The sequence below is a fragment of the Scyliorhinus torazame genome, chromosome 2 (genome assembly GCF_047496885.1).
Source record: "Scyliorhinus torazame isolate Kashiwa2021f chromosome 2, sScyTor2.1, whole genome shotgun sequence".
NCBI classification, from domain to species: Eukaryota; Metazoa; Chordata; class Chondrichthyes; order Carcharhiniformes; family Scyliorhinidae; genus Scyliorhinus; species Scyliorhinus torazame.
In genome coordinates this window covers 76977301-76996504 of record NC_092708.1, presented here as the reverse complement: position 1 = coordinate 76996504, position 19204 = coordinate 76977301, and the positions used below count along the sequence as shown (strand labels likewise).

The window sequence follows — 19204 nt, the reverse complement described above, 5'->3', positions numbered from 1 at the left end:
GAGGGAGTTTCAGGATATTGCCCCAGCGTCAATGAAGGAACGGCAATATTGGGCAGCATGGTAGCACAGTGGGTAGCACTGTTGCTTCACAGCTCCAGAGTGCCAGGTTTGATTCCCAGCTTGGGTCACTGTCTGTGTCCCCATGTCTGCGTGGGTTTCCTCTGAGTGCTCCGGTTTCCTCCCAAAGTCCCGAAAGACATGCTGTTAGGTAAATTGGACATTCTGAATTCTCCTCTGTGTACCCGAACAGGCGCCGGAATGTGGCGACGAGGGGCTTTTCACAGTATCTTCATTACAGTGCTAATATAAGCCTACTTGTGGAAATAAAGATTTTTATTATTATTTTATATCCAAGTCAGGGTGCTGAGTGACTTGGAGGGGAACCTCCAGGTCGTGGGGTTTCCAGGTGTCTGCTGCTTTTGTTCTTCTAGTCGTCGCGGGTTTGGAAAGTGCTATCTGAGGAACCTTGGTGAGTTACTGCAGTGCATTTGTAAATGGTACACATACCACGGCTGCCACTGTTCATCAGTGGTGGAGGGTTTGAATGTTTGTGGAAGGGGGAGTAATCAAGCAAGCTGCTTTGTCCTGGATGGTGTTGAGCTTCTTGAGTGTTGTTGGAACTGCATTCATTCAGGCAAGTGGAGAATCTTCCATTACATTCCTGAATGGACTTGCAGCAGCCAGGCACCCACTGACGATACATTGGTCTTTAAGGACTGGATTTCCATCCTCGAGGTGGGGAGGATCGTTTGAAAATTCTGGGCTTGGCCCGCCTGCCTTGAAAGAAAGTATCCACGAAAGCAGGATCTTCATTCTTGGGGGCCGGCTGAAAGTTGGAATCCAGATATCCAAATGGGAAGATGTGGAGGCAGCCACAGGATACATGGTGGGTTGTTCAAAAGGCCCTAATCGGTGCATGAGACTTTGTTCCAGTGAATAAAAAGACCCTCCAGCTCTCACCCCTCACATCCCCTTCATTTTGGTTCTCTCTGAACAGAGAAAAAGAGTTGGACCATGTTTGTGGATAGCAGGGTTTCCCATGATGCAGGGTGACAATGACTATACACACCTAGATTTGTGGGTGGTGATCTAAATGCTGAGGTATACAGCGACTGCCAAGTTTTCTACTCACTGAATGTGCACTTGATGTACAATCATGTTCAGCAGCATGCCCGCTATCTTGTCAGTAGTTATCATGCTTTATTCTGTGGCAGTTCACTGCTCCCTCAATCCTAACCAACACGACAAACCAAAGGGTCTACTCATGATTCCATTTCTTAACCCACTTGTGTACAATGCAATTGTACAATGAGAGAAATGCTGTCACTGGAAACATCAATGAGCCCATCATTGGGGTGCTGGAGGAACAGTCCTTCACCCTGGACCACACAGGAGGAGTCCTGTCATACACTCTGGACTAATTGATAGAGGTAGAGTGTATCCTCCATCTGGGCCCATCATGGATACACGCAATTATGACATAAGATTCAGTGAGAACTTGAGGAGCAAACGGAAGAGGAGGTTTATGGTTTCAGTTCCACCACTGGCCAGGACACCACCAATGGGTTCTCCAATGGTTGTCTCCTCCATAGGAATGGTGACTACCCCACCCCTGCCAATTAGCTCCTGCTGCCTGCAGTTCATTATGATCACTTCATCCTGCAAGGTGAAGTGTGTAAGTAAGTGTGGTCCAATATATTTGGCTGTGAGGTTTTCAGCAAGTGTGTGAGGGTGAGTCAAAACTATGAATTTGAGGTATGAGGTGTGCTTGATTGAGGATGTTAGCCGGTGAGTGATGGGAATGTGGCCCACTGAGCAGTTTGCGAGGATGATGGTTCAGTTGTAAGATTTGACGATTAATTCACTGATGTTGATCATTTTCACGAGGTCAGTAAACGTTTTGTGGTACTGGATCCAAGACCTTGGGCCGACAGTGTTCCCATGCTTCCATTCCCTTCCACGCATTTGTCTGGAGAGCCTCTGGCACCCTGTGGAAACAGAACCTCTTGCTCCTTCAACATCCTGCACCAGGGCCTTGAGTGCTGCACCAGAAAATCTTGGAACCACTCTCTGTACAAGCTTGATGCCTATTGAGCTCTGCAGCTACTTAGAAGTGAATTTCATGCCGAGCTACATGCATCACTTAAATTAGCAGGCTTCATAAAGTTTGCATGAAAATGAGTAATACAATACCTGACTTACTACAGTACTTTAAACTGCTTTAAATCTAATCGAATTCCAAAATTTTAGAGTTCTTTCCAGAATATTTTAATTGAGACCTTGATGATCACAGTAAATGCACTTTTCCTTTCTAAAGAGTCCTATCACATAACCTCGATGCAAAAGCATATGGTGAAAAGAGCAGAGTTCCAGAACAAAAAAGCCAGAGGCATTTATGCTATTTGCAGTAAGCTTTTGTGCCACATATCAAAGCTGTTCTTTCACGTTCGTCATCTTCATTTGAAGAAGGTCCAGATTATTTTTGAACAGGCAGATGATTTGAGTGTTAATTATTTCTACTACCCAAGGTGGATGGGATCTGAACTTGCCTGTCTATGGGGTATAATTGTTTTCTATCATCAAATACCAACATTAAATTACATGTAATTTAAGTGAAAGCAGGGAAATAAATAGTGAAGCATATTTAAAGTGTTGCCTGTAATATCTAATATTCTCTAATTTTATTTGGTCATAATACAAATCATTTTCATTTTAAGATTCATGTGTGGATTACAGAGAAGGTGAGGAAATTATGTTTTTCCTTTTTTTGTATCCTGTTGATGATCAAATACTACCAGATCAGATTTATCACTGATTAGGAGGAAGATCCCTCGATCCCTTTAAAGCACTTATCATCTCAACCCTGGAGGAATATTCCTGTTGCTGGTTGTGTAATTATCTTTCCGAGTTAATTCAGTCCCATAAGCAAATCCCTTTCAATGTTGACTCGCATAGCCCAATATATAATTATATGATAAGGCGACTCAGAAGTGCCATAATATGCAGAGAAATAGCTGCAGGCTCTGAAACTGATTGCCTTCAGACACTAAATGCACCCTGGATGGCAAAAAACAAACTGGCAAAAAATTAGAGATTGGGGGGAAAATACTCGGTACAATTTCCAGACTGCTGGAGTGACCCTCCACAGGTTAAGATCTTTTTCTGATGAAAGGTCTGTGACTCGAAATGTGAACTGTTTCTCTCCTGATAGATGCAGGCAGACCTGCTGAGTTTTTCCAGCGTCCTCTGTTCTTGTTAATATCCTATTGTTGGTTTCTCGGGTTGAAAGTCATGTGTTGGCCATACATTGTGTCATTACCAGTTTGCCAATATCATTAGTTTTGTGTTAACTGTCTGGGGCACAAATAATAGTATTAATACAGCAAACTGGTGAGCGTAATAGAGGGTTGAGTGGTGTGAGGGGACCTTTATGCGCTTTGGCAAGGCTAGTGGCGGAGTGGTACAAAATTGCCAGCAAACTATGCTTGAATGGAATTAATGCTGTAATTCATTGACTGCATTATTTCTTGGAACTTTTGTGTATTTACATGGACACACACCGTTAATATGTCATTACCACAGTGCAAGATGAAAGCAAATTCAAATGTGATCACATTACGAATATCAATACAACCAATTAATCTTCTTGTCTCGGGTGCCTTCTGTCTACATATTGGCTGTGTTGCTGTGTTTCCATTATAACCCCGACTGTCCTTCAAACCTACTGGGATAAATTAAAGCAAAATAAAATCAAAACACGACGGATGCTCAAAATTGGAAGTAAAAACTAAAAGCATTGGGAAAACTCAGCTGGTCTGGCAACATCGGTGGAGGGAGAAACACGTTTCGTGTCCAATATGACTCTTTATCCGAAGAAACATTAGCTCTCTTTCACTCTCCACAGATATTGCCAGGCCGACCGAGTTTTTCCAGCATTTTCTGCTTTTATTTCATTAATTGAAAGCGATTTGGGCACCCTGAGCTGCCAAAAAGTGGCCAATATTCACTGTCAGGTCCTGAAAACAATGAGATTGACAATCAGACAATATTCCCTGTCAATGTGGGTTCAGGGATAAATATTGGGCAGGGCACCAAGGGAACTCACCTGTTCTTCTTCAAATGCAATATATATCTTCAAAACTTGAGGCTGGTGGAGAAGATCTCAGGCAGTTAGAACAAACCATCCCTCCTATGAAAACAGATGTGTGAACAGTGACCTGGCTGTACCATATGATGGCAGTGCAGGTACTGTCAAAATTTGCATGCTGCTTTATTTCAGTCTGGGTTAACAGTAAATATCTTTTAAAAATCAGCTGCCTATATCAACTCTAAAAGTTATACGTGAACAGAAATAAACATTCAATGCAAACTGACACCAATAGTTCTGTCCTGTTAAATGGTGTTATTAAAATGAGCCTGTCTTGTTTTCTTCACTCAGTTTTACCTTATATCCAAGATATAGGTGTTTTAGGCGAGACAGGGAAGAAGGTAAACGAGGTGGGGGAGTCTTTAATACTGGTTAGAGAACATATTACAACTGTACAGAGGGAGGACACCATGGAAGAATCAAGTAACGGTAGAGCTCAGAAAGAGGAAGGAGGCAGTCACTATGATGGGGGTGTACGACAGGCCTCCCAACAGCCCACAGGAAGTTGAAGAACAGATATGTAAGTAGATTCTGGATAGATGCAGAAATAATAGGGCTGTTGTAGTGGGAGACTTTAATTTTCCTCATATTGACTGGAAATCCCTGAGGGCTAGGGGTCTGGATTGTGAGGAATTTGTTAAGTGTGTCCAAGAAGGTTTTTTGGAACAATATGTGGATAGTCCGACTAGAGAGGGGGCTATATTGGACCTAGTACTAGGGAACCAGTCCGGCCAGGTTATCAAAGTTGCAGTGGGAGAACATGAGGCGAACAGTGACCACAAATCCAAAAGCTTTCGGACACTCATAGAAAAGAATGAGTGTTGTCCTAGGGTTAAGGTGCCAAATTGGGATAAGGCTAACTATAACCAGATTAGGCAGGATTTGGAGGCTGTTGTTTGGGAGAGGCTGTTTGAGGGTAAATCCACATTTGGCATGTGGGAGTCTTTTAAGAAGCAGTTGATGGGAGTGCAGGACAGGCATGTGCCAGTAAAAAGGAAAGACAGGACAGGCAGGATTCGTGAACCATGGATGACTAGGGAAATTGAGAATCTTGTCAAAAGAAAAAAGATGCATATGTGAGTTACAAGCAACGAAAACAGATAAAGCACTTGAGGAATACAAGGAAAGTAGAAAAGGGCTCAAGCAGGGAGTTAGGAGGGCAAAAAGGGTCACGAAATGTCCTTGACAGACAGGATTAAGGAGAATCCCAAGGCATTTTAGAAGTGTATTAGGAGCAAGAGAGTAGCTAAAGAAAGAGTTGGTCCACTCAAGGACAAAGGAGGGAAATTATGTGTAGAGCCAGAGGAAGTAGGTGAGGTCCTTCATGAGTATTTTGCATCGGTATTCACAAACGCGAGGGACACGTTGATTGATGGTGTCTCAGAGGCATGTGTAAACACTTTAGAACAGGTCATTATTACAAAGGAGGAAGTGTTAGGTGTGTTAAAAAGCATTAAGATAGACAAATCCCCAGGGCCAGGTGTCATATATCCCAGATTACTGAGGGAGACAAGAGATGACATCACTGGGCCTCTGACAGAAATCTTTGAGTCCTCATTGGCCACAGGTGAGATCCTCTCTCAGTTATTATTTGCTGTTTCCTTCACCTTATCTCTGTTAAACCTGACCTAACTCTTTTGGGAACCTTTTCTAAACCAATGTCCTCAGTTCTTTTTTCCTTCAACCACACATTTTTTTCTTTTAGTTGTTATTGTCACACCGTACTCAGGTTAATTCTACCATTGAAGAAGTATTTTTCCATTTGTGGAATTATTTGCATGAAATCAATGGGAAAGTTGCTGAACAACCAATATGTGAAAAACATTGAATCATATTATCAAACGATTTAAGTACAAGCTTATTACTTTGAAAATAATTCACTCTAATTCTGTCCAGTTAAGAAGATTTACTGGACACCTTGGGTGGAATTCTCCGTTCCCCCAGCAGCGTGTTTCCTGGCAACGCGCCGCTCGCTGGCGGTGCGATTCTATCTTCCGCCGCTTGTCAATGGGATTTCCCATTGAAGCCACCCCATGCCGCTGGGAAACCCGTGGGTGGGGGTGTGCTGCTGGCAGGAAAAGAGAATCTCAATGGCTGGAGATTTCCGGCCCTTATCCTCACAGCCATTTTATAGGTCCATTAGCGGCAACATAATATAACCAATTTAACAGGGCCGAAATATGTATCTGATCCACTCGAGCATTTGGACCACTGCTAACTTGATCATGGCCCTCTTTTGGATGGCCTGAGCAGCTTCCTGAAACAAAGGTAGGTTTCATTTTAATATAGAAATGTTAGACCTGGCCATCCATTAATAAGCTGGAGTGCAAAGTCCACTGGTATCTGCAGAATGACTGAAAAGCCCAGAGTTTCCAATGAATATCTTCTGACCTTCGAGAAATTGACTTAAGTGCAGCTTCATCATAATTGTGCTGATTTTGCATTTTTCAGCATTAGTTTGGGGACTAGTTAATCCTCCATCAGAACGGGCATCAGAAATAAAAGGTGTCCTTCTGAAATTGGCATGTATATTGCAAAGTGCATCTGAAAATTCTGGAGATCACGGAGAGAACATAAGAATATAACGACCATTATAATTCAGCTATATTGTTTTTTTTAACCTGTTGTACCAATGGTTGAGAATGATTGATTCTCCAATCGAGTACCCCCAGCACCATTTTAGTTACCAATGGAAAGAGCCCTGCCTGAAAGGTTTGGAAGAAAAGGAGGACTTTCACAGCGATGCCAGAAAGGTCAATCTACAGGGGAGATGATCTGTGCTCACCAACTGGTGTCTACACCTGTAGGCAAAGCAAACATATTTTATTTGGATATGCAGCTAGTGTTCCACTTCCCCCAAACGCGGCTGGGATGTTTCCAAAATCTCGCCTTAAAATCTACATCTTCGACCGATGTTTTTGGTCTCCTGCCCAAATAAATTCAAAATAGTTATTGTTGTTGAATTGTAAGCAAAGTTATGGAAATATCTATCAGTAATGTTGACTCCTCCCACAAAGGAATCCTAATTACAGTATCGCTTTCTTTTCAATGACGCCATATGGAGAGATAGGGCGCTATTCTCCCCCCCCCTCCCCACGCCGGGTGGGAGAATCGCCGGGGCGCCGCGCGAATTGTGCCACGCCGCCCCGACCCCCGCACGTGATTCTCCCAGCCCGCGGAAACCAGCGGCGCACGATTTGCACCGGGCCACTCGGAGAACGGGCGAGCGGCGATTCTCCGACCCGGATGGGCCGAGCGGCCGCCACGACACGACAGGTTCCCGACGGTGCCATCCACCCCTGGTCACTGCTGGCGGGAACTCTGCGGGAACGCTGGGGGGGGCAGCCTGTGAGGGAGGGAGGGGGGCTCCTTCACAGGGGTGGCCTCCGATGGAGTCTGGCCCGTGATGGGGGCCCACCAATCGGCGGGTCGGTCTCTCCCCCCCTCCCCGGGCCTACCTTCTTCTGCGCGCGGCCCCAGAACACCGGCGCCATGTTGGTGAGGGGCCGGCGTGCGTAAGACATTCCCCGTGCATGTGCAGGATAGCGCGGCACAACTGCGAATGTGCAGGATTGGGCTGCCCCAACTGCGCATGCGCGGGTTGGCGCAGCGCCCATTTGGCACCGCGTAAGGATGCTGGAGCGGCGTGAACCGCTCCAGCGCCGTGCTGGCCCCCTGTGGGAGCCAGAATAGGTCGTGCCCGGGACCTCCTCGTGCCATCGTGAAACGCGACGGCGTTCACAACGGCGCGAACACTTGGCCTCCATATCGGAGAATCACCCCCGTAATGTTAGGATGTTGAAGAGACAGCTTTATCTGAATTGCTATATCCAATAAACACACAGGCAGGCTCTAGCAATAACCATGTAGCCATTATTCCGCATTCGGAACGTCACATCAGTGGCTAAAATAATAAGCTGTGGTCAGAAGCCGGACTCCAAATCTTTGTAAGTATGCTGCACTGTTGGTGTCATCACATGATACAGAAAATCCCTATCCTGGCAATGACTCCATCATGTAGCACCAATGCTACTTTAGTATCCAACAATCAGGTGTCGAATTGCTTATTCACTTGCTTATTTGCTCATGTCTGCATCTTTGGTTTGCTTTTCCTTTACGTTTCCTTGTCACTTCCTAGACCCCTGTGCCTTTAACCTTGGCAATAGTTGCAATTGGGTCAAAATGCTTCTGCAGCCCTACAAAGCCTTTCAACGTGTTTCTTTTGCAATTTTGAGATTCCCTATTAATTGCCCTCATTGTTTTCAAATTCAAATAGGCATAGTTTTCTTCTCCGACCATTAATCTAACCCCAGACCTGTCTAAAATTACTTGAAATTACGCAAACAAGCTGATATCCACAAAGGAAATTCGCAAGGGCTTTTAATGCCAATTTTGACGGGCTTTTCAACCTCTATTGCTGGCCTGAAAATCGGTCAGAGTCCAGCCAGGCGGTAACTCTGGTATATAATGGCCTGGATTCTCCGCTTTTGAGGCCACGTCCCCACACCGGTGTGGGAACGGTGGTGTTTTACGATAGACAAAATGGCTTAAAAAGGCTACTGATCCTCCGTTTGGCTAGGGGGGGCTAGCATCAAGCATAGAGCACACAGCTCTGGCTGCCGATATGGCCCGGAGAATTGCCGGGTCCGTGGCCGTGCATGCACATGGCGGCGTCCTGCAGTCGCGCCGTGCAACATGGCGCCGGCCGCTTGCGGACACGGCCTGCAAAATAGTGCCGCCCCTTTGGCCGGCTCACGTGCCCTGGACCACCCCCCCCACAGTGCTCCCAGCCCCTGGCAAAGTCCCCCCTGCGCGCGGATCGACTCTCCCCCGATTGGGGCGGCGCTGGACTGAGTCCGCAGCCACCATGCTGAGTTCCCGATAGATGAGACTATGAGAGTCCCATGCCGTCGGGAACTCGGTCAGTCTAGGGCGGAGCATTGGGGGGCGAGGCTCAGGCAACATCCTGAGGCCATCGAGTACGCAGCTTTGGAGATGGTGGAGCATCACGAAAGCGGCGACGCCCCTGATTTGGTCGGAAACTGATTCTCCGACCGATCGCCGGACGCAATTTAGGCATCGCCAACCAGAGAATCCCGCCCCTTGTGTTTTGGTGGGCGCGAGAGAGAGAAAAGAAACACATTAAACAGATAAAGTGTTTTTCTGATAGAGAAACACTTAAGTATTTTACTGATGAGAAGATAAGACACAATTATATCCGAATACAAAAAAAAACCCAGACAATATAAACCCTAATACAAAAATAGTCTGTCGAGGTTACTGTGTGGCGGGTACCTCTTGTCTTGTTTTCATGCCCACTTTGTGGCAGGGTGCCTAAGCCTATTAAGGCGCTGTGGGACGGTGGCGTTCCTGATGTCTGGTTCCCTTGGGTTGCACTGAATGTGTGACGGTAACGAGATGCAGAGAGACACATGTTTAGGGCATTCCCAGAAACCTTATTACAAGTCAGGCGCCGCACGCCAGCTGATTGCAAGTTCCGTGCGAGTTCCGAAAGCCTTGGCCACAACGAATCTCGAGCTTGAGAGGTCACGCTGGTGGGCGGCACGGTAGCACACTGGTTAGCACTATGGCTTTACAGCGCCAGGGTCCCAGGTTTGATTCCCGGCTTGGGTCACTGTCTGTGCAGAGTCTGCACGTTCTCCCCGTGTCTTTGTGGGCTTCCTCCGGGTGCACCGGTTTCCTCCCACAAGTCCCGAAAGACATGCTATTAGGTATTTTGGACATTCTGAATTCTCCCTCTGCGTACCCGAATAGGCACAGGACTGTGGCGACTAGGGGATTTTCACAGTAACTTCATTGTAGTGTTAATGTAAGCCTACTTGTGGCAATAAAGATTATTATCGGGGCAGCACGGTAGCGCAGTGGTTAGCACTGCTGACTCACGGCGTTCGATCCCGGCCCTGGGTCACTATCCGTGTGGAGTTTGCACATTCTCCCCATGTTTGCGTGAGTTTCACCCTCACAACCCAAAGATGTGCAGGGTAGGTGGATTGGCCAAGCTAAATTGCCCCTTAATTGGAAAAAATGTTTTGGGTACTCAAAATTTATTTAAAAAATAATAAAGATCATTATTGTTTTAAAAAATTGTATGCAAACAATACACATCCATTGGTACCTCTATAAAACCCAAGAATAACCACATCTGCTTGAACAAGGCTTTTACAACAGACACGGGACCCATGGGGCCAGTTCGATTAGGCTCCCCGTGAGTCTCATGGAGTACGAGCTTCCCCGCTGAGGGTGGTAGTCCCATCCGAGGCCTGTGTATTTAGTCTTTTCGTATCTCTGTAAATAATAGTTTTGTTCCAACGCTTCGTGTGTGGCTGCTTCTGTGAACTCAATAGAGACCTCTTTTGGAAATATAGGTGAGTAAACAAAAAAGAAAAGACTGAATTTGAATTCATTTAGCACCTTTCACAACCTCAAGACCTCACAAAATACATTACAGCACTGAAATATTTTTGAGGAGTGGAGTCATTGTTGGAAAACATGGCAGAAAATTTGTGCCCAGGAAATCAGGCTTTAAAGTTGATTAAAATAGGCCCCATAAATTGAACATATATCTCAGGAGTCAAGTGTTTATTGTGAACCATTTTCACTTTTGCCAATTGATTTATAATCTCATCTGATTCCTTCAATTAGGTTACTGGCTTGTAAATACTCCCTGCTTCCATTATGTTGTATTAAACATTCATTTTATTGGTGTTTTTCTGATTGGATTAATGTCCTTTGCCACGCTGAATATTTGGCTTTGGTGGTTGCCTTATCTTCAATCCGCAAAGTCAGATGTCTGACCTGATTTGAAGTGCACTTACCTGTTGAAAACAATACTATTTCTTATCAAACAAAGGGTGGAATGTCCATTTTTTTGTCTAATCGCAGTGGCGGCCATCGGTGCCATTTCCACTGGTCGAAAAGACAGGAACTCGCACCCAATTCTGTGTTTGTAACCTCATTAATTATGCGCAGGCGAGTTTCTCTCCAAATCACCTGGTGGGTTGGGAGTTGATTCACCCGCCCATGGTTAGCTAGCGTTGAAGGTCCCGCCGCCATATTTAAACACCGGCCCAATACTTACGACTCACTCTCTCCACCCCACCCCATCCCTCGTCAGGAGACCGCTAAAGATGGCATCCAGTCAGAAACAAAAGGCTACCAGCCTGAAGAAGAAGGCAGCACCCTGCTTCAGTCACCAGGAGGAGTCCGGACACAGAGGCATGTCCTCTATCCGTGGGATGGTCCCAAAAAGTACCAGAATGTCATCTCTGGCCTGGGAGGCCATCATCCAGGAGATCAGCATGGCTGGTAACCGTGCCTGAAGCAGCACACGGTGCAGAGAGCGATCAATTAATCTCATCCATTCCACCAGAGTAAGTCCACTCTCAGCTCCCTCCAGTATCAAGCTCTCATCATGGCATTGTACACTCAAACAGCTACTCTCTTCATTGATCTCACACATCCATTAGCAGCTAGGACACATGAAATGAAATGTAAATTGCTTATTGTCACAAGTAGGTTTCAAATGAAGTTACTGTGAAAAGCCCCTAGTCGCCACATTCCGGCGCCTGTTCGGGGAGGCTGGTACGGGAATTGAACCATGCTGCTGGCCTGCCTTGGTACTGCTTTAAAAGCCAGCGATTTAGCCCAGTGTGCTAAACCAGCCCACAACACTCCATTCCCTCATGGACACTTTCACATCACCAACATCCCATCTATCATGTTGCTTACACTCTGACCCTTCTGGGGAGGGCTCGCCACACAGATAGACATGCATCTCACCCAATCTCTGTTCCATACCCCTGCTCACATGCTTTTCTTTCACCTTCATACATGGCAATCTGGCACACAACAAAAGACTGATGGAGAGACGGCCAAGTTCCTCGCCCTCACTGAATTTGAGGAGGCTGCAACTGACCTTGCTGGGAAGGACATGGATTGCTCCTGTGGGGAAGGGGAGATTAGTCTCTCTCAACAAACTATTACAGATCACAGCTCCATCATATCAGCAAATCCTGACAATTACAGTGAGCCTGATGTAGATTAAGCTCATCCATTAAATCTCCTTTGATCTTTATTTTAGGCACTCGCAGATTGAGATCATCTGGGGAGCTCAGTAGCACGCCGAGCTCCCAAAGCATGTTCAAGAACCAGGAGGCTCATGAAGATCCATCACAGCACTAACCGGCACCCACTACCAGTGCAGAGACACACACACAGGTGGCGCATAGCTCGAATGTCCACCATGGGGAAAGTGGTCAAGAAGGGCATGCTGGATTTCTGCTCAGCCCTGCACTCCATGACCACACATCCCTGGCGGGAGACAATCTTCTGTAGGAGCCAGCAAGGACCCTATGGCACCCACAGGGAGGATGACCAGCAGCCAGAAACCCTGGGGGTCTCCTCTCAGGACACTCCAAAGGTGTGCGGCCGCTCACTGCCCCCTCTGCCTGGTCCCACACCTAGTTCAGCAGTGAAGGTGCTTCTGCCCCTAAGCAAGAGACCCGTTTCAGGCTGGAGTCCTCATGGTCTTGGCCCACCAGAGGATATCCACCAAGGTCATCACAGGCATCAGGATCGAGCAGTTAGCAGGCTGATTCCACCTCTGCTGCAGATGTCGGGCTGCGCCAAGGCATAGTGGTAGGGTTAGGATTTTTTTAAAAATTGATATCATCTTGTTGAGTGCTGTCACTGTAAATATATTGCACATTTTGAAATCATTAGATGGGTATGTAAATATTCTGGTCAACTGGGGATATTGTGAATTTGTACATTGAAATCATCTTATCTTTTCCACCCTCCCACTCAGTGATAGCGTCCCATTGATGTCAACCTCGGTGCAAATAGTCGCCGGACTCTTATGTGTTGTCAGGAAGATGTGTTGAAATCTTTATTCGAAGTGTATGATGGAAAACTTTGTAACCCTCATTCCTTAAGAGATAGAAAGGAGTGAGGGCAGGTCATCAGCAAAGATACCTTCGTGGCATTTGGGCCTCCTCAGTAAATAAAAGCAAATTACTGCAGATGCTGGAATCTGAAACCAAAAGAGAAAATGGTGGTAAATCTCAGCAATGGCGGTAAATCTCAGCATGTCTGGCGGCATCTGTAAGGAGAGAAAATAGCTAATATTTTGACTCCAAATAACCCTTTGTCAAAGCTAAAGTGTGTAGAAAGTGGGAGATATTTATACTGTAGGGTGAGGGAATGAAAGATGAGTCATAGCCACAGAAACCAGTGGAAAGAGTGCTAATGTCGGTCCCCAGAGAGAATAAAAGGTGTGAAAGGCCAAATAGCAGAGAAACTAAAATCAGAGGGTAAGCTGTGACAGATGTAGGGGGGGGGGGGGGGGACATTGGTGGGAGAGAGTTAAAATGAGAAGAAGGGGAAAGCAAAGGGGAGAGAAGGTAAGGAAAGGGAGGACGAGCCAGGCTATCTTATTCCCCCCTTTCCTTACTATCATGGTTGAACTACCTCCTGTTACTCTCTAGCCTCCCCAATAATACTGGGTCCTATCGTTGTTGTGATAGACATTCCGACCCTCTCCTCCGGGCCCATCATCTGTGAAGAGTCCATCCCCCCCCATGAGAACCCCTACCCACCCCAACCATTACCGACAGAGGTGAACTCCCGCTTGAGAACTTCACATGCCACGCCTCCCTACCCCCCCTCCTCCTCAACCCCATTTCATCTACAAGTTGCAGATGCCCCAGTCACCATCTCCATTCCCTCTGCAATCCAGTGCAGAGCCCGCCAAGCCCAGGGACATTGACAGTAGGACAGTCTTGCACACCAAGCTCTGCAATTCTCCTATGGGGCACACCGGCCTTTACCCGTCCCTCCAGCTGGAGCACACCATGCTTCCAATGATTGCTCCTGCTACATTCCCGCTGCACTTCTGCACTGTCTCTGACTTCAAACTGTGAGGTTCACAAAGACCCTGGACATCCTGTCATGTGCAACTCCTTTCCATTTTGCAACAGGATTCTCTGCACTCTGTGACTCCTGCCTGCAAGCCCCTGAACATAAACACAAAATTCCATTCAGTTCACCATTGCAATGTGGATTAGGGACAAAAGTGATTCCGTCCTAATGTGCCACACCAACAAACACCCTACCCTGCCCGTATCCAGAGTCTGTATATATTCCCGCCGAGTAAATAATGTTATTTCCCTTGATGTCGTGTTTGTCAGCATTTCACGCAGCCTTGGCAGAGTCCAGCTTCCCATTGCTCAGTCTTCCTCTGTTTTCCATTGTTCGTCTTCCTCCCTCCCCGTTGCCTCTTGTGTTTTCCCTTCCCCCTGTACTAGCAGGGCCCTCCTTCTCATTGTCCCCCTGTGTTTGCCCTTCTCCCCTTGCCCTTGCACAGCCCTCCTTCCTCATTGCCTCCCTTGTCTTCGTCAATCCCACCCACACCTTGCACCCCACCCTTGCTCGAGTTTGAAATCGGTCAAAGTGGGGGTTGCAGGAGCTCGGCAACACAGGGCTGTCCAAGCAGACAATGGCATCAGACATTCAGACCAGAAGACCCCTGCAGTACCCAAACCTGGGCGCAGTACTGATCAGAGTGGGTCAAAGTGGAGGGTCCATGAATCCCCCACACAGAATTGGAGGGTACGAACCACTCTCTCCAGGAGTGTGATATTCAGCATAACACGAGTGGTACAGCACTATGAAATTAGGCTATGAATGTTGCACACACCTCGAAGTCTCAAGCGAACTGAAGTCATACATCCCCCCTCCGTCCCCCGCCCCCAGATCTTACCCTGGTGGAGGTGGCTCGTTATTGGCCACAAGCGGGATCTTCAGGTCCAGTCGAAGACAATGGCTCACCTGTCCCGTCACTGGGGAAGCAACAGCTGGGGTCGAATTTGGCAGCACCGGAAGATCCGGCTGGTGGGAATGGTCAGAAAATTGCGCCTTTGGCTCCCGCTAGATTTTCCACTCCCATTCACCGTGGTGCCCATCTCATGCAGGATTGGAGAATTCCACCCAAAGTGTTACTGACCATCATAGGTATTGTTCAATAAACTATTGTGTCATTATATTGTGATATATTTGCATAACAGCAATCAGTAAATTAACTCCTCTCACAATCAGTTTTGTGTGGGCTTCAAATTAAAAGGACAAATACTGATTGGTAACATTTACAGAAGGAGAAGTAATACTATACATATACATACACTTTTCATCAGAGTATAATATCAAGGAGAATCAGGTAGGTTATACTTAATCTCCCATGGGGAGAGGCACATCTGGTTAGTGTGTAGCCTATGCTAATTATTCTCCCTGAAGGCAGCCCATGCGTTTACAATGGAATGAATTGTGAGCCTGAGGGAATAACGTGGCATGTGCGGTGTCGCCTATTCATGTATCACAGTAAGTGTTTAACTCTTCTAACTCTTTTTGATTTCATGGGTCAGATTAATATGATTTGCAGCTGCCAGTTTTGATGTGCGTAACAAATATATGCGGCTAGATTCTCCGTTCCTAAGACTAAGCATTGAGGCCGGGGCAGGATTCATGGACTTCCACGACAGCAAAACTGGCGCCGCGCCTGGACCGATTCAGCGACCGTGGAGAGGCTAGCACCGGCGCCACATGGAACACAATCGATTCCAATGTGAAACGGTGTCGGATTTGCCGGGTCCGTGATTGACACTCGGGAGGCTGACAAGCCTTCACACTTCACTCCCCACACACACTCAATCCAGCCAATAAGATGGCACTGGTTCCGCTGGAATGCACCCATCCCACTGATGGGCGGCTGGGGCCAGAGAGCACCTACGACCTGTAGCACTACATTCACAGCAGACGGTCAGCAGCGTGCACAGCTGCATGGCTGCCTTGCAGGCTGCGGCAATGGTGTTCCGTCCACCCCATCCACCCTGACCCCATAGCCCACCTTCTGGCCACCCCCTTCTACTCCTCCTCTACTAGTCCTCCTGGCCCTGGCAGAACTCTTCCAGCCAGTGGCACGACTGTCAGCAAACCATGGCGATGTTGGATACTTTCCGTACCCCTCTCTCTCCTTCAGCAGCCACAGTGCTTGTTTCATGATTTTTAAAAGCACAAGTGAACCTCACTGTTGGTAATTTGCTCCAGTGGAGGCAGAGCATCCCAGAGGCCCCGGAGAATATTGCATCAGGCCTGCTAATGATATGCCAGCCGTATTTACTGTACGTGCATTCTGGAACGCATTGGCGCCGCTGTCGAGGTACCAGAGAATTGCGATTTGGTGTGAAACCGGTGCCCGCCACGATTTTGGCGTCGGAACTGGGGCAGGATTCTCCCGAATCTCAGCGATGGCCCGATGCCGGCGTTAAAACCAAGCAAACCACTCCGGCGTCTGACCAACAGTAAGTTGCGGAATCCTCCGCACTTCCGGGGCTAGGCTGGCACCGGAGGGGTTGCCGCCGAACCAGCCGGCGGCGAAGGGCCGGCGCGAGTTAGCGCATGCGCAGAACCACCGCCGTGGTTCCGCGCATGCACAGACCGGCCGGCGTATTATAGCGCGTGCGCAGGTGGGGGGGGGTCTTCTCCGCACCGGCCATGGCGGAGCCCTACAGTGGCTGGCGCGGAAGGAAGAAGTGCCCCCACGGCACAGGCCTGCCCGCAGATCGGTGGGCCTGAATCGCGGGCCAGGCCACCGCAGGGGCTCCCCACGGGGCCGGATCCCCCGCGCCCCCCCCCCCCGAGGACTGCACCAGCCGGCCTACCAGCCAGTTCCCGCCGTGTGGGACCATGTCCAATTCACGGCAGCGGAACTGGCCAGAAACCGACGGCCGCTCGGCCCATCGGTCCCAGAGAATTGCCGGGGGGGCCGCTGTCAACGGCCCCCAACTGTCATGGCGTGATCCCCGCCCCCGCCCGAAAACCGGCGGCAGAGAATACGGCAGCCGCCGTCGGAGGGGCGGTGCAGGATTCACGCCGCCACCCCGGGGATTCCAGACTCGTCGGGGGGTCGGAGAATCCCCCCCCCCCCCCCCCGGATTCCTCCCCCAATTGTGGTTCCCTATTACGGCATCAGCCGACGGAGAATCCCGCCCATGGTAAATGCAGGTTATACAATGTCATGGGAGAGGGGTTCATGAATAAGCCATACATTTGTTGACTTACTCACCAGTGAATATGGTACTGAGTTTTTGTGAGATTCAATTGGCCAGTTGACTCCGTTGGGGCAGATGGTTGAGTGTTGAGAGGGTGGAAGTAAAATCACCTTCACATTTTCACATATTTGCTAATAATTTACATGAGACTGTTCAAATTCACAGAATCCAATTTTGAACATGGCTTCTCCTTTTTAAAAGGGTAGGTTCCATAGAAGACCATAAAGGTAACCTGGAGGCAGAGGATGTGGGTATGGTTGTTCATGTATACTTTGTTTCAGTCCAAAACAGCGGGAGAATGCAGACATTGTAGTTAAAGAGGAGTGTGCAGCATGGATGTAATAAACAGAGGAAGCGAGATTCTCTGGCCTCCCCGTGGTGTGTTTCTTGCCGGTGGGACGTGGCCTACCATTGGTTGGTGGCGAGATCTTCTGGTCCCACTGCTGTCAATGGGATTTCTCATTGAATCCACCCCACGCTGCCGGGGGTGTGCTGTCAGCAAATCCGGAAGATCTCACCATGGGAACAGCCGGAAGTCTTCTCGCAGGGAGAGAGAAAATATTAAGGGGATTAACATCCTTGAAAGTGGTTACATCATCAGGGCTGGATAAAATGTACCTCAGGCTGTGAACAGAACCCAGGCAGGAAGTGGTGGACGGCCTGCCATAATTTTCCAATCCCTGATGGAGGTCTGCCAACATCGTGCCATTGTTTAAAAATGGAGCGAGTGATAATAATAATAGACCAAATAATTACAGGCCAATCAGTCTGGTGGTTGTGGGGAAATTTACTTGTATCAATTCTGAGGGACAAGATAAACTGTCACTTAGAATGGCACAGATTGGTACCAACGATACATGTAGAAAAAGGGATGAGGTCCTGCAGGCTGAGTACAGGGAGTTAGTAAAGTGATTACTGAGCAGGACCTCAAAAATAGTAATCCTTTGTGGTTAGCACTGGGACTGCGGCGCTGAGGACCCGGGTTCGAATCTCGGCCCTGGGTCACTGTCCGTGTGGAGTTTGCATATTCTCTCCGTGTTTGCGTGGGTTTCACCCCCACAACCCAAAGATGTGCTGGTTAGGTGGATTAGCCAGGCTAAATTGCCCCTTAATTGGAAAAGAAAAATAATTCGCTACTCTAAATTTATTTTAAAAATAGTAGCCACTGGCTTACTTCCAAGGCCACGTGCCAGTGTGTATGCAAATACGGCGGTTGAATGTGTTGCTGGAGATATCGTACAAGAGGGAGGGCTTCAAATTTCTAGGGCTTTGCGACTGGTTCTGAGGAAAGTGGGACATCTAAAAGCTGAATTGTTTGCACCTGAATGGGACCAGGATAAATATCCTTGTAGAGTGATTTGTCAGTGTTGTTGGGGAAGGTTTAAATTAAACTGCAGGGGAATGGAAATGTGGGGGCAAATTCAGATGGGGCAAATTCGAGCAGGGAGTGGAACACAAAAAATTAGCGAGTGACTCGGAAAGACAGAAGAAAAGGTTAAAAGGTTTACAGGGCAGGAATTTGTCACTGTCAAAAGGTATTTATTTAAATGCAAGAAGTGTAGCAAACAAAGCCAATGACCTGAGGGCACAGATAGACATATGCCAGCATGATATCAAATAGCTTGGGGCAGCACGGTGGCGCAGTGGGTTAGCACTGCGGCCTCATGGCGCCGAGGTCTCAGGTTCGATCCCGGCTCTGGGTCACTGTCCGTGTGGAGTTTGCACATTCTCCCCGTGTTTGCGTGGATTTCGCCCCCACAACACAAAAATGTGCAAGCTAGGTGGATTGGCAACGCTAAATTGGCCCTTAATTGGAAAAAATGAATTGGGTACCCTAAATTTTAAAAAATGAAAAAAACGATATCACATAGCTTTAGCAGCAACTTTGCTTATAGAGGGGCACAAGTAGATTCCATGGGCATAGTGGAGACAT

General features: G+C 47.7%; 1 protein-coding gene across 1 annotated transcript in view; it reads right to left on the bottom strand.

The window, feature by feature from the left end:
* The window catches only part of LOC140388578 (inactive dipeptidyl peptidase 10-like), a 1987526-nt gene that overhangs the window by 1476728 nt on the left and 491594 nt on the right, over positions 1–19204 (bottom strand). The window lies entirely within an intron of this gene.